Source organism: Argentina silus, assembly GCF_951799395.1.
Source record: "Argentina silus genome assembly, chromosome: X".
Lineage (NCBI taxonomy): Eukaryota > Metazoa > Chordata > Actinopteri > Argentiniformes > Argentinidae > Argentina > Argentina silus.
The window spans coordinates 5,419,601-5,434,600 of record NC_139653.1 but is presented as its reverse complement, the minus strand read 5'-3'; the positions used below and the strand labels follow the sequence as shown (position 1 = coordinate 5,434,600).

Here is a 15,000-nt window from a genome sequence, read left to right as displayed (position 1 = left end):
TCCTCTCTTCTCTCTCCCACTTATATTCATCCCTCTCTACTTTCGTTTACCCCTCCATCTCCACCACTCCCCCTCATCTCCTCCTCACCCTCCTCATCCCTCTCTCCCCTCCCACCTCCTCCATGCAACCTTGCCCCCACTCCCTGCCCTTGTTGTTCCAAATCCAAGACACACACACACACACACACACACACACACATACATACACACACTTCATGCAGTTTGCAGCTGTTGCCAGTGATGTCATTACTCATTCAAACAACCTTTTGTTTCACAGCATGAACATGGAGTAGAGCAAGCTGGTCTGTCTGTCTGTCTGTCTGTCTGTCTGTCTGTCTGTCTGTCTGTCTGTCTGTCTGTCTGACTACAGACTACCTCTTGAAGCAGTTATCCATGGGAAGACTCATATGGTCTGGCTTACCAGAGCAATATTATGCATCATGATGAGAAGAAGTTTTTAAGACAAGAATTCCATGGCTCTGCTTTTGATTGAATGTGTTTTTGCGTTTTGAGTACCAAATTCTTATCTGAGGCATGATGCACTCCAGTAATCCAACACAAACACTTTCAAAGAAACAGGCTCTATAAGTACCCCAAACATTCACTAATCACCCGCCTCTTTACCAGCCTATTGACACCTCATGGCAATTTGTCGATTACAAACTTGAGGGGGGAGATTATAAAAAAACAAACTCTGAAAATAACATTAGCAGAGGTGTTCAAAGATGCTTCAGTTAAACACAGCTTTAAAATAAATATGATCTGGTCTACACCCACTCTCCACCCTCAACCTCCTGAGGCAGAGTTTGAAGAGCTTAATTGGCATTGTGTATGTGATGCTGTGGCATGATAGAGTGTGTTTGTTTGTGTGTGTGTGTGTGTGCCTGTGTCATAGACAATAGCCTTTATCCTATACACACGCACACACACACACACACACACACACACACACACACACACACACACACACACACACACAGACACACACACACACACACACACACAGATACACACAGGCACAAAGATAGAATTACAGCATGCATGTATGGACAGGAATTACAAGACAGAGGCACAGATCTGCAAAGTTATTATGTTGACAAACTGACACTGAAATATCATATTTCACATTTCAGATACCTGCCTACCTCGTATTGCTCTGCAAACAGCCTTGCTCTCAATTTGAGATATGTAAGTATGTCAATGGAAACACATAACAGCATGCAAACAAAGTTCTCGATGCTTGTTCAAAGCAGTGATTTGATTAGTGTATCAGAGGCTGTAGCAGAGAGTCAGATTGGCAACACAATTGAAACACAATTCCATACAACTTTATCAATCTCTGAAGGGAAATTACAAGAGCATTGTCAGCACAACGCTTTTACATGTCTACGTTTAGCAGAGGTGTGAGTGAAGCCACCAGACAGAACCTCCAAATTAATGTTTTGACAATCAAAGTACACCGGCGAATATCAGCGCAGATATGCTAGCCGCTGTAAATCCACAGGGGATGGTACATGCTTGGGACTATTCATGCATAGGTCCCTTTGAATCTCTACATGGAAAATCTGTGTGTGTGTGTGTATCTAAACTGCTCCCCTTTGACAAACACTGCTATCACAAACAAACTAGAACAGCAGAGCATTACGATCACGAGTCAGATGTAATATCGGTTTAGAACCAAATAATCTGAAAAGCTTCCATTCAAATGCACTCTCCCTTTGTAAGCTTTGTGACATCATAATAACCCAATGGATCCAGAGTGATTTCTCCAATCGAAAATGCAGTCATGAGCCAAACACAGAGCCAAACAGTCTCTGTAAACAGTCTCACTGTACAACGGCACAACGGCAGCTTCATGTGTTTGAGGACCAGGTGTACTGTAATATAATCTTGTTGTAGTTGAATTGTTACCCATACTGTAGGTAACCCACAGTCTCTCCACTGAGCTGATCATGATGAGGATGGAGTGCTGATCTCATAATGCCTCTACACTACTCTCCACAACGAGTTGATCGGAGCAGGGGGGAAATATAACAGCATTACAACATATTGTGACAGTCATCACAAACACCACAGGAGTAGGATGATGAGGTTGCCCCTAGAGACTGACCTCAGGTCAGTTTTGTGTGCTCCCTTTGTAATAGGATTTGAGCAGGGAAAGCTGTTCGTGAAGGCAACTTCTACCCAGAGATACCAACCAACCAACCAAACAACCAACAGGTCAGAGCAAAAGTTCAGAGTTCAACATGGACACAAAATGGTAGATATAAAAAAAAGAACAAAAAAAAGAAGGGATTTTATAGATTGAAAGATTTAATGTCCGGCCAATGAACAAAAAAAAAGATCTGAATTAATCCTCTTATCTGTTTGTTTGGTAATCTGATTTAGTGTGATATAGTCTGGTAGCTCTGGTTGTGGTTACTGATGCTGTCCATGGAGGGATCAGTCACGCTGCTTTTTCACCTTCAATTTCCCCTGTTTTGCTATACTAGGTTTTTGACTAAACACATATCCTGTAGCTTCTCTTTACCATAAACAAATATCAACAAATGTAAATCCCTCTGCAGATCGTCAAATCCAGCAATGTGATTGGGTATCAAATGATTCCCACAGTCACAGCATGACACATGACCGCTGCTTGTTTTCAATTACCTATACTTTACACATGAACACACTTCAACACACATGCTAGTTTGTAAGTGTAGATCAGAGCAGATTCACTGTATAAGCAGTGTACAAACATACATTTCAACTAATTTACTCCTATTTGAAATGCCCTGAAACATCAGCATTATCTTGGGATGAATTCCCGACTCTGATCTGATCTGAGGCAATAACAGGATAAATAGATAATTTGCTCTGTTATCCATTTTTCATTTTTCTGAAAATAATACATTCCTGACATGTTACTGTCATTCATTTAATCAGAAATACCAAATAAATGGAGAGAGCAAGAAATAGAAAAATCATTGAGGTACTGTCATACAACACATGTCAATAATGTTCCCTCCACTCAACAAATGATGCATTAATGATGCCGTTACAGATACAACAAACCTCTATCTTTGAAAGGGGGAATAGCTGCTAACAGAAACAAGCTGTTCCCTCTGACCACAGTGCCAGTGGTGAAGTACTGAGATACGTCCAAAACACACACACACACACACACACACACACACACACACACACACACACACACACACACACACACACACACACTTCCAATGTGTTTATGAAGCATCAGGAAATACCAGAGAATTCTGCAATGCATTCCAGCTTGGAAGCCCTCCTGGCTCATGTACATGTACATGTGCAAGCACGCACACACGCATGCACACACGCCGCACGCACGCACGCACGCACGCACACACACACGGATTGTTTGTGTGTTTACTCAAGGATCATGATGTATCATGAAGAAAATGTGGTAACAGGACAATGCGTAATCTGATATGCATGACTTGCTCTCTCTCTCTCTCTCTCTCTCTCTCTCTCTCTCTCTCTCTCTCTCTCTCTCTCTCTCTCTCTCACAACAAGCTATATTTTGCCGCTAACTTATTCCCCCCTCATTAGCATATTGCAGAATGTGCATTTAATTGTGTGAAATTATTGATCTCCTAGTGGTTTAATCCCGCACATGTACATAAACTACACTATTGATATTTCACACACTTTTATAAAAGGAAACGAACAACACAATACTGTACATGGCTACGTGTTGCTATTGTGCCACACTTCACACGTAATGTAAGGGTAATCTGTGAGAATACTGAATAGCTAGAACGCTGTTTACCAGTATATTGATGTGGTGGGACCAGACTGTATAGGCCTATAGGGGAAAGGTATCATAGCTATTGTCCCTCTCCTTGAGATTGATATTGGTGTTACTAGAGACAGATCAATAGTCAGAGGTTTCAACACTGGTAACCACAGGGCTCGTTCATGCTTCAGGTCTCCTGGACAGCATCTAAAGCAGGAAATGGCTGAAGGAGACTAGGACATGCTCCAGTCACCAACATACTTGACTCAACATCTGTGCCTCTTATTGAGAGTCACCACAACAAAGGACTGAAAATGTGTTTAAAGCACAATGGCTTGCCATCACAGTCGATATATTTGGTTCTTAATGACACCATGTCAAGTAACAGTAATCTTCTGTAAAGACCTCAAAATCATTCAGCCTCAAACATAATTCTGATCATATGTTCAAATCATGCAACCGGTCCTCACTTTCAGCCAGAACACAAACCCAGTCAACATCTAGAGAGACATTGACTCTTGGAGAATTGCGTATTGGAGTGTCTGTGGTCAACAACTGAGCACTCATTAATGTCAGATATAAGCATGTGAATCTGCTAAACATCAAGACAACACGGCAAGGGAAAAAGCCTAGCCCTGCTCTTTGATAATTTTGAACAAATGTTCAACAATATGTTCTGTTACCATTCTATTCTAGAACACCAAAACCAGTCTGCATGTTATCTGTTCTAGAACACCAAAACCAGTCTGTATGTTATCTGTTCCAGAACACCAAAACCAGTCTGCATGTTATCTGTTCTAGAACACCAAATCCAGTCTGCTTTTTCTCTATTATAGAACACCGAAACCAGTCTGCATGTTATCTGTTCTAGAACACCAAATCCAGTCTGCTTTTTCTCTATTATAGAACACCGAAACCAGTCTGCATTCTCTCCAAGTATTCTAGAATAGCAAACCCAGTCTGCATATTATCTGTTCTAGAAAACCGTAACCAGTCTGCATGTTATTTGTTCTAGAACACCGTAACCAGTCTGCCTACTGTCCAGAGTCTCTATGTGGCAGTCGTGACAACACTACCCAACTCTTTACTGCTTCTTTACTCTCCACTGAGATCATAACTGGATCAGTGTAATTCTGAGACAATTAGAGTGTAAAACCATGTAAGGGAATGGCAGCCGTAGCTAGCATGCAGTCATTTACTCCAGATGAGCAGGCTGGGTCATAAATCACCTGTCTTACCAGTTGATGTGGATATTCCTGTGTTTCGTATTAGCCAAATCCACCTCTTTATCTTCATCAATCATAGAGCATGCCTAGGAGGAGAGGAGAAAAACACAGAAAACATTAGATTACAGAAACACAATCTGCTACACCAACAACAGGGTTTCCTTAATATGATCATCAATCATAGGTGTAATGATCTATTTTCTTTGGAAGTCAGGTTGAAAATAATCCTTTCACATGACCCTCTAAGACAAACAAGAACAGCTTAAACGATCACATTTCTTAACTGAACAGAAACATGATTGCAAACTAATTGAAGAAGCACGTTATTTTAAAGTACTATTACCACAGGTACTTAAAGATGGTATTTACTGTAAATGTATGATGTAACAACGGGTAATACTGTATTTGGTTATTGCCAAGGTTACTGGTAAGTCTTTTCTGGGTGATAACTATGCAGTTACCATGGCATTTTAAATCGCTAACAGGAAATTAGGGGAATGTAATCTTCTTAAGACTGGGTTTGACTCTAGAACCCCTCTACTTTAAGATTCTCATTCTCTGACTCTCTTTGAACTCTCATGGCTCTAATCAGCGATGAATATTTCAAATCAGCTTCTGGTCGTCTCCCACCGCTAGCTGCTGATTTCCTAATGGGGTAGCCATGCAATGATTATTAATGTGCTACTTTACGGCAGTCTCTAATATCTTTAACTCGTTTATTTCTCTGTTTGAGACCCTCAACAGTCCATTGATATTCTGAGATAGTTCTGCAGAAAGATGTATGGCTGGCCGTGGTCCCATTCAGAGGCGTACACTAGAAGGCAAAAAGACCCCAGCTATCTTCACAGACTACAGACTGCTCCACATTTAATTACTGTTAACAACGACGCTTGCAAGCTAAATACGCCTCTATGATTTATTCATTTCCCCTATATTTGAGTAAAATTAAATTAGTCATATGGGTTTAATTAACTAAATGTGATCTGATATTGTAATTTCACACATGCATACTGGGGAATACTGTACAGTGCTTCAGCACAAAGAAACATGCTTGTACAATGTTCATTAGAAGCACTTGTAAGTAGTCATACTGTACATGGGCATTGCCACAAATAGCATTGGCTGAATGAATGCTGATAACAAGGTTACACACAGGGGTTACCTTTATTCCTAAAGGACTGGGGTCATTTGGTTCCAGCAAATTATTCTTGGTTCTAATTATTGAACCACATGCTGTACAAGTTATAACAAACATCACTTTTCAAGCAAAGCCTTTTTGCAACACTGACAAATACACAGCTTACAATCAATCCTGACACAGTAAATATCTACATGTCCATTCTATCTCTATTGTTTTCTTAATTTTTTTAAGGTTATTTTTTTAAGTGGGGCAGTCCTATATTTTGTGTTGGATAGAGACAGTGGAGAGTGACAGGAAATTAAGGAAGAGAGGGTATGGGCCGGATTCTAACCCATGCCGACATGGGCATGTGTGTGCACTCTAGGCTGCAGTGCTAGACCACTGGACCACCCCAGGCCACCGATCTCCATCGTAGTATGGTAGTTGTAATTGCAAGTGTTTGCTAGTCAAACACACACCAGAACAGCACTCCACCCATCCGGTTTTCTCGCCAGTGTGTGTTTAACTCAGTGTATTCATTACAGGCCAGTGATATTCCCTCCACTCAGACAAAGACTCCATCATGGCTTTAAATGAGACTCAGTGAGAGGTATAAAAAGCTAAGTGTAATTTACGGTTCCCCAGTAATGAAACATGAAGCAGAGAGAGAAAATACGGCTGCTGAGAGCACCACTGGCTTACAAAACATTAGCACACCAGCATCTGACACTGGAATAATTATCAGACAAAGACCAAACGGAGGCATTGATTTGCTGGTTGTTTATTCACAGCCCTCTCAGGAGATGAGATACATTCTCCTGTTGAGGCTTTGTTTCCCTCACACGGCATGATTGGAGGATAAGGGACACACACACAGAGGCAAAAAACACACACACGCACACACACACACACACACACACACACACACACACGCACACACACATGCACACACACACACACGCACACAGACACATATGCAAATAAGTGCACGCACGCACGCACGCACGCACGCACGCACGCACGCACGCACGCACACACACACACATACGCTCTGGTTGTCTTACATCTGGATTAATCTCCATTGGGCATCATCACAGATGCCATTAAACGTGGCAGAAGGCGGGAAACACGCCAGAGAGAGAGGCTTGTTTCTGAATAATTCATTCAGGGGGCTCATCTCGTCTCACACCAGGGGGATTTCTACTTTCAATTTGCACTATTTTCTTCCCCATATTCAGGGGGAACAGATTTGTTATGATTGGCGCACGGAAGGTGAGCACTGTCCTCAGTGGGCTAGCGTGCAGGTCCATTAGCAAGCTAGGTGGTTAGTGCTTGCTTGTGTGGTGTGTGTGTGTGTGTGTGTGTGTGTGTGTGTGTGTGTGTGTGTGTGTGTGTGTGTGTGTGTGTGTGTGTGTGTGTGTGTGTGTGTGTGTGTGTGTGTGTGTGTGTGTGGCAGCAGCCTTTGTTTGCACTACATCAGTGTGTGCTGGGTGACACAGGAGAATAGGCCTGTGGAGAGCAGAGGCAGCAATGTCTGAGCTTATTAGGCTGCTTTCCAAGGACACAGGAGGCTCTAGACTTTACACTGGCTGTGAAAAACACTATCACTAATCATAGCAGGGAGATGTTAGGACTACTGAGAGAGAGAGGGAGGGTGGGAGAGAGAGAGAAAATAGAGAAGAGAGAGAGAGGTACTGGGCGAGATACAGAGAGAAAGGGGGGGGTGAGATAGGAAGAGGGAGAGAGAGAGGGCGAGATAGAGTGAGCTGTCTAGGCTCCCAACCACATCTCTCACAGAGAGACTCTGAGGGAAAATGAGGCAGAGTGATTGGGCAAGGCGCAGGTCATCACTGACAGCGAGAACACAGGAGCTGCTGTTTTCAGTTAAAGACATAGCAGAACTATAAAAAGGAATGTCACAGAGGCAAAGTGCATTCGCAAGTCTTCAATATGAATTTGGAGTACGGCACTTTGAGCAGCAAAGCAGAGAGCTTTTGTACGGTGTCATTGTTGACATGGTATTCCACTGGGAGCATATCAACCTGTCTAAGTATACTTTACAGTGAAAAGGAGAAAGGCATACAACACAGAAAGATATAGAGAGAGAGAGAACATTTTTGAATTGCATAAAGACTTGAACCCCTTGTGTGTTTAGAGATGTTTCAGAACAATTGAAAGTGCTTGTCATTCTCTGTAATACAATCACATCCTCTCAGTCTCTATGGTGTGAGAAGAACGCCTAAGGGAAAAATCATCCTCACTGAGCAAAACATACAGGACAGTGTAACAGCACACTCACTTGATCAATGTTAAACTGTCAACCGAAGTATTGGTAACCATTTGTAATGTATTGAGTGAACGTGGCTGTGGTTCACTAGGCCTATCCAGTACAGTGGAGGCTGGAGGAGGTAGGAATCAGAGGATGGGCTCATTGTAATAGATGTGTATTTGATACCATTCCTCATTCCATTACGTGCATTACAATGAGCCCGTCCTCCGATTTCTACCTCCATCAACCTTCCGACCCAGTTGTGGCAGACAACAGAGCATACTGTCACAACCACTAGCTTTATAGAGGTTCTCTTTCAATCCACTCGGTTCAACCCCTCACTATGGGACACATACTCTTGTGTACCTTTCACTGAAGACCCTAATTCAATCATGTCTGGTACAGGCCAGTGATGCTTGAAAGTGATAGTGCCGCCTATCACCCATCCCAAGAAAGGGATGCTGCAGGTGCGCCATTTCATCCTCCCATGACTATGATTCTCCTGGGGCATTAGGTTGTCTCTAGTGGAATTCTGCGATTCAGCTCAACATTTCAGGTAGATTTTCATCAAATTTGGTAAACCAAGTCGACGATTTTACCTCATGACCTACTCATAACTCTCTGAGCTCACAGGCTAACACAAGAAGGTCTGCAGCTAGCCTATGAGCTCGCAATTTTTTTGAATAGTTTAAGCCTTGCTAGCTCAACAATAATTCCTCAGGTTATTATTATAACTTTCTAGGTCTCAAGTGTAAGCTACAGCAAGCACTTGGAAGGTCGGCTAACTAAGTTACTTGTTGTCTGCGGTCAGCTGAGCCCTTGGCTAGCTTTGACAAGCTTATTTTTTCCATACCTCTGTGAGAAATATTACACCCTGTCTGCAGGAGGGTTGGCTAGCTCGTGTTTGTAGCCCTCGGACTACTGAGAACTGTTTAGTTTTACATAACTACAAGCTAGTTACCTTCTGTAACAAACCTAGGTCCCTAGTGTGACCATGGCTAACCACTGGGATAGTTGGCTAGCTAGCCCTCCCAAGGTTTTCACACCAAAAAACACATTTACCCGCAGGTCGTCCAAGAAGTTTGGAGATGCTATGGCATGGCAACCGCAGATCTGTTTGCATCAACCGCAGATCTGCCTGTGATTCTTCCAAATAACAGATCACCGCATTCCGCGAACAGAGAACGAAGAGTTTGTTCCTACTCCTGATAGCCTCGAATTGGCCTGGAAAACCTCGAAGGTTACAGATAGCTCAGCTACTCTACACACCCCCTTGGCAACTCCCATTGCACAGGGACTTATTGTCCCAAGTGTAGGCCCAATTGACCCACCCTTGTCCCAAGCTGACGGATCTGTGGATTTGGCCTGTGAAAGGTCCAACCTAGTCTCGGAAGACCTGTCGCGATTTAGAGTGCTAGGGCGCCATCCACTAGAGATCTTACGACCTAAAATGGAGGCTACTTGAGGTGTGTTGGGAGAGCAGCGGGGGGTGCACCCTCCCGTACGTCATTTCATGAAGGGAGCATGACAGCTGTCCCCCAGGTAGAACCCGCCTGTGGTTCTTGAGGTGCCAAAAAATGGGTATGAACACCCTCTGTCCAGTGTGTGCGCTGCACGTTACATGGACAGGTTGGCTTTGTTCAGGGTTTGTGATCAGTTACAAATGTAACCCAGGTTCTCTGAAGGAGACCCCTCACCTCAGTGCCCCTCTCACACTGAACTTGTAAAGAGTGGTTCGCTGGATGAAATGGTGCGCTTGCAGCATCCATTTATTGCGACGGGTGGTAAGTGGGGCTATCACTTGCAAGCATCACCAGCTTGTACCAGGCATGACTGAATAGGGGTACACAAGTGTGTTCTATAGTGAGGGGTCTCCCTCATCTCCTTCAGAGAACCTAGGTTACCTTTGTAACCTTTAGATTTTCATTCTATAGACTAACCCAGCAGGCAGTGTTTTCTCCACTACTTCTGCAAGAGGAACCCCCTTCCTGGGTTTTAACTGTAAACTTTGGTGTCTGCGGTCATCACAAATGCTCTGAGGAAAACACTGCACCAGCATGACAACGTGGAGGAATGCACAGGCAGATGTGGTCTCTCTCTTTCTCTCTTGTTCTGCCTCCTTCCCCTCTGCCTCTCTTTCTCCCTCCCTCTCTCAGTGGGCAGGTCTATATGAATCCAGTAATTATCTAGGCTATTTTCTTCAGCTAGTGGCCCTGGCTTTCAAGCAACAGGAGGGCATTATAGGGACACAGTCACAGATCAAGACTGAACTTCTTCCAACTCCACAAGGAGAAAGCTCAGTGCACTCTACTCAAACACTACTGACTCAATAGTTCCCAAACTTAATTTGTGCTTTGACCCACAGAAAGCTTTTTTCTGGAAGATTCTGGTGACCCACTGAATCACCAATGTTTCCAGCAAGGACCCTGTAGTCTCTAGCCACAATCCAATAGAGACCACACAGGAATCAGCCACAACAACCCAGCATATAGCATTTTCACTAAACAGAGTACATATATGTTTGAGAATCAGTGAGAGAGGATGGATATAGAACATCAAGAGAAAAGAGAGAGGAGGAGGGGGGGGGCACTTGAGTTGATCAAAAGAGAGATGATTCTATTATGTCACAGGAAATTGAAAAATACATATATAACTATATATATATAACTAAAATATATATTTAAACTATTCAATATGCTGTCCAATAGCCAGCCAGGCACCCTGTAGTATTGTGACCTCTGTTACACAGCACACATTTCCTGGAGCAGGAAGCAGGGCTGTGAAAGGGCACTTAGTTAACAACCACTGTAAATAGAAGTAACATCTCCTGTAAAGCCATCCGTCTACAGACAAAAACAGAAACCAACACTTTCTTGGACTGCTTTAATAAACTGGAGAATAGTAAACTTGTAACTTGACATAGTGAAGTTTTAATTTGACAAGAGCTTAGGACAGATTGAAACAAAACAAACACAAAGTGAATTTGTCAGAAGCAAACTTTGTGTGTGTGAGTGTGTGTGTGTGTGTGTGTGTGTGTGTGTGTGTGTGTGTGTGTGTGTGTGTGTGTGTGTGTGTGTGTGTGTGTGTGTGTGTGTGTGTGTGTGTGTGTGTGTGTGTGTGTGTGTGTGTGCAGCTTCCTTCCCGTTTCATCACTCAGGGCTGGCTTTGTTAGTATGCGGAAATGCCTGGAGGGGGAATGAAAATACTGGCAAGTCCCTGCAGCTCTTCTGGAGAGAGACAAGACCTGCAGCTGCACCGTATGGTGAACATATGCACGCACACATGCACGCACGCAAACACACACACACACACACACACACACACACACACACACACACACACACACACACACACACACACACACACACACACACACACACACACTGAAGTCCAGGCAGAGGATCAGGTTATGCTCAGTGATAACTATGTTAACCTCATATAAACATAAATACCGGTGTACCATTGCACTGCAAGAGCAGCAGAACTAGAAGAGGTAGTCACTCAGGGTTATCATCAATGTTACAACTGATACAACATCCTCACAGTGGGCATCCACAGCCACTCACTGGCATAAATAACTCTAGTATAATGTCAGTGACACACAACAATAAACTCTGAGGAATGGTTGAAGTCATTTTTATATCTACAACACAACATAACAACAAAGGAGCTTTCCAGACGGTTGATGGAGAGCAGCAGGGTTGTGGCAGCTCTCTCTCTCTCTCTTTCAATTCAATTCAAAGAAAACAGTAAACAGAAAGGTAACTGTCACACTCTCTTTTCTGTCCTTTCTCTAACTCTCGACTCTCCGTCTCTCTCTCTCCCTCTCTCTCTCTCTGTCTCTCTCTCTCTCTTTCTCTCTCTCCCTCTCTCTCTGTTTCAATTTAATTCAAAGAAAACAGTAAACAGTAAACAGTACACAGTTTTATTTACTATGTTCAGTGTTGTAGTAATGTGCAAATAGTAGAAGTACAAATAGCAAGGGGTCTTACATTTATTTTGTTGTTACATTTGTGGTGTGGTTTGTTGACCTTTTCTTACAGGTTACACATTTAGCTGATTGCACAGTGTGGGATTTCACCAAACAGACAATAAAGTTTATTAATATCAATTGGCTGTGAAAAACCCTATCACTAATCATAGCAGGGAGATGTTAGGACTACTGAGAGAGAGAGGGAGGGCAGGAGAGAGAAAATAGAGAAGAGAGAGAGGGGTAATGGAAGAGAAACAGAGATAAAGAGGAGGTGAGAGAAGAAGACAGGGAGAGGAAGGGGTACATTTAGATGATTGCACACTGCGGGTGTGCAATTTCACCAAACAGATACAAGAGTTTATCAATATCAATTACTTGTGGGTCTGTGTGATCCGGGGGAAATACATGTATTTGTTTCTTACATGGACATACATTTGACAGGAAGTTAGGAAGTGCAGCTCAGTTTCCACCTTGTTTTGTGAGCAGTGGGCACTAGCCTTTCTTCTCTCTAGAGCCAGGTCTGCCTATGGCGGCCTCTCTCAATAGCAAGGCTATACTCACTCAGTCTGTACATAGTCTAAGGTTTTCTTAGTGTTGGGTCGGTCACAGTGGTCAGGTATTCTGCCACTGTGTACTCTCTATTTAGGGCCAGATAGCATTCCAAGTTGTTCAGCTTTCCAATGTGTCAAATAATTTTCTCATGATTTGGTGTTGCTGCCCTGAGGCTCTGTGGAGTATGTTTGTTTGTGGACAAAGCCCCAGAACCAGCTGGCTGTGGGGACCCCAACGGCCCCGACGGCTCTTTTCTGAATTTGAATGGTTAGCGAGTATATTTCTAATTCTGCTCTGCATGGATTATTTGGGGGGCTTTTTACGTTGTACACGCAGGATATGTTTTCAGAATTCTGCATGCAGTCTCAATTGGGTGTTTGTCCCATTTTATGAATTCTTGGTTAGTGAGGGAACCCAGACCTCACAACCATAGAGTGAATGGGTTCTGATTCAAGTATTTCTTAGCCAGATCCGAATTGGGATTTCAATTTTTATTTTACCTTTTGATGGCGTAGAAGGTCTCTCACGTTCACAGCCTTGTGGAAGTGACCTGTGGTGCTGATGTTTAGGCCAAGGTAGGTATAGTTATTTATGTGCGCAACGGTATCTAAATAGAATTTGTATTTTGGTCCAGGCATCTGGACCAATTTTAGAACACCATTATTTGTGTCTTATTGAGGTTCTCTGTCAGGGCCCGGGTCTGAATCTGTGCAGAAGACCCAGCTGCTGCTGTAGGCCCTCTTGGGTTGAGGACAACAGCACCAGATCATCTGCAAACAAGAGACATGTGACCTCAGAGTCTAGTAGGGCGAGACCGGTGCTGCATATTGTTCTAGTGTCCTCACCAGTTCATTCATGTATATATTGAAAAGGGTGGGGCTCAAGCTGCATCCACCTCACCCCACGGCCCTGAGGAAAGATTGTGTGGTTACTGACACTTATTGCTTGTGTATAGTACGTTGATTTTATAATATCATATGGTTTTCCCTCAATATTGCTTTCCATCAATTTGTAAAGCAGACTCTCATGTCAAATTGAGACTTTGAGAAGAATGAGAAGACTTTGCTTTTTTTTTTTGTGAATAAAGGTGTGCACGGTGTATACAGATGGAGCCAAATACAGTGCCCTCCATAAGTATTGGAAAGAAGCATTTTATCTTCTTTTAACTCTATCCTCCAACAGTTTGGATTGGAAATCAAACAATTAATGAGGTTAAAGTAGAGATTCTCAGCTTTAATTCAATGTTTTCCTTTTCAGATTGGTTTCACCATTTAGAAATTAAAACACTTTTTATACAGTCCCTCTATTTCAGGGAACCAGTAGTATTGAAAAATTGGCTTGATGGAAGTTTCTGGTGTGTTCTAGTCAGGTGTGTTCCATCACATCATTTATGCAGGCATAAGAGAGCTGTCAATGTCTAGTATTCTAGCCTTTATGTTTTCCTTTGGAGTCTGCTAACATGAGGACCAAAGAGTTGTCACTGCAGTAGCAAGGAAGCCATTATTGGGCTGAGAAATCAGAAAGAAACTATCATAAACATATCCAAAACCTCAGGGTTGCCAACGACAACAGTTAGGAACATCATCCAAAAAAAAAGAAATGCTGGTGAGCTCAGCAATCACAAACGGCCTGGTAGGCCAAGGAAAACTTCCACAGTGGATGACTGAAGAATGCTCACCATGATTAAGAAAAACCCCAAAACAACTGTCCCACAGATCATGAACACACTCCAGGAGGTAGGCGTGAATGTGTCAGAGACTACCACCCACAGAAGACTTCATCAGCAGAACAACAGAGGCTACAGTGCAAGGTGCAAACCACTAGTTAGCCACAAAAACAAGATGGCCATGGTTTGCTAAACAGTACCTAAAATAGCCTGCAGAGTTCTGAAAAAAAGGTATTGTTATTATTATACTATTATACTAGAGAGATGGCAAGAGTAAAGTGTGGAGAAAAAAAGGGACTGCACAATATTCACAGCATACCATCTCATCTGTGAAATATGGTGATGGGGTGTTTTGGATTGGGCATGTATGACTTCCACTGGAACTGGCTCACTTGTCTTAATTGTTGATGTAACTTCTGACAGCAGCAGCAGGA

General features: G+C 42.9%; 1 protein-coding gene across 1 annotated transcript in view; it reads right to left on the bottom strand.

Annotated features, from left to right (window-relative positions):
* Nucleotides 1–15,000, bottom strand: part of LOC310822882 (zinc finger MIZ domain-containing protein 1-like) — a 127,744-nt gene that overhangs the window by 80,231 nt on the left and 32,513 nt on the right. The window contains exon 3 of the mRNA XM_083695441.1: nucleotides 4,999–5,072. The gene's annotated coding sequence lies outside the window, so the exon portion shown is untranslated. The remainder of the gene's footprint in view (nucleotides 1–4,998; nucleotides 5,073–15,000) is intronic.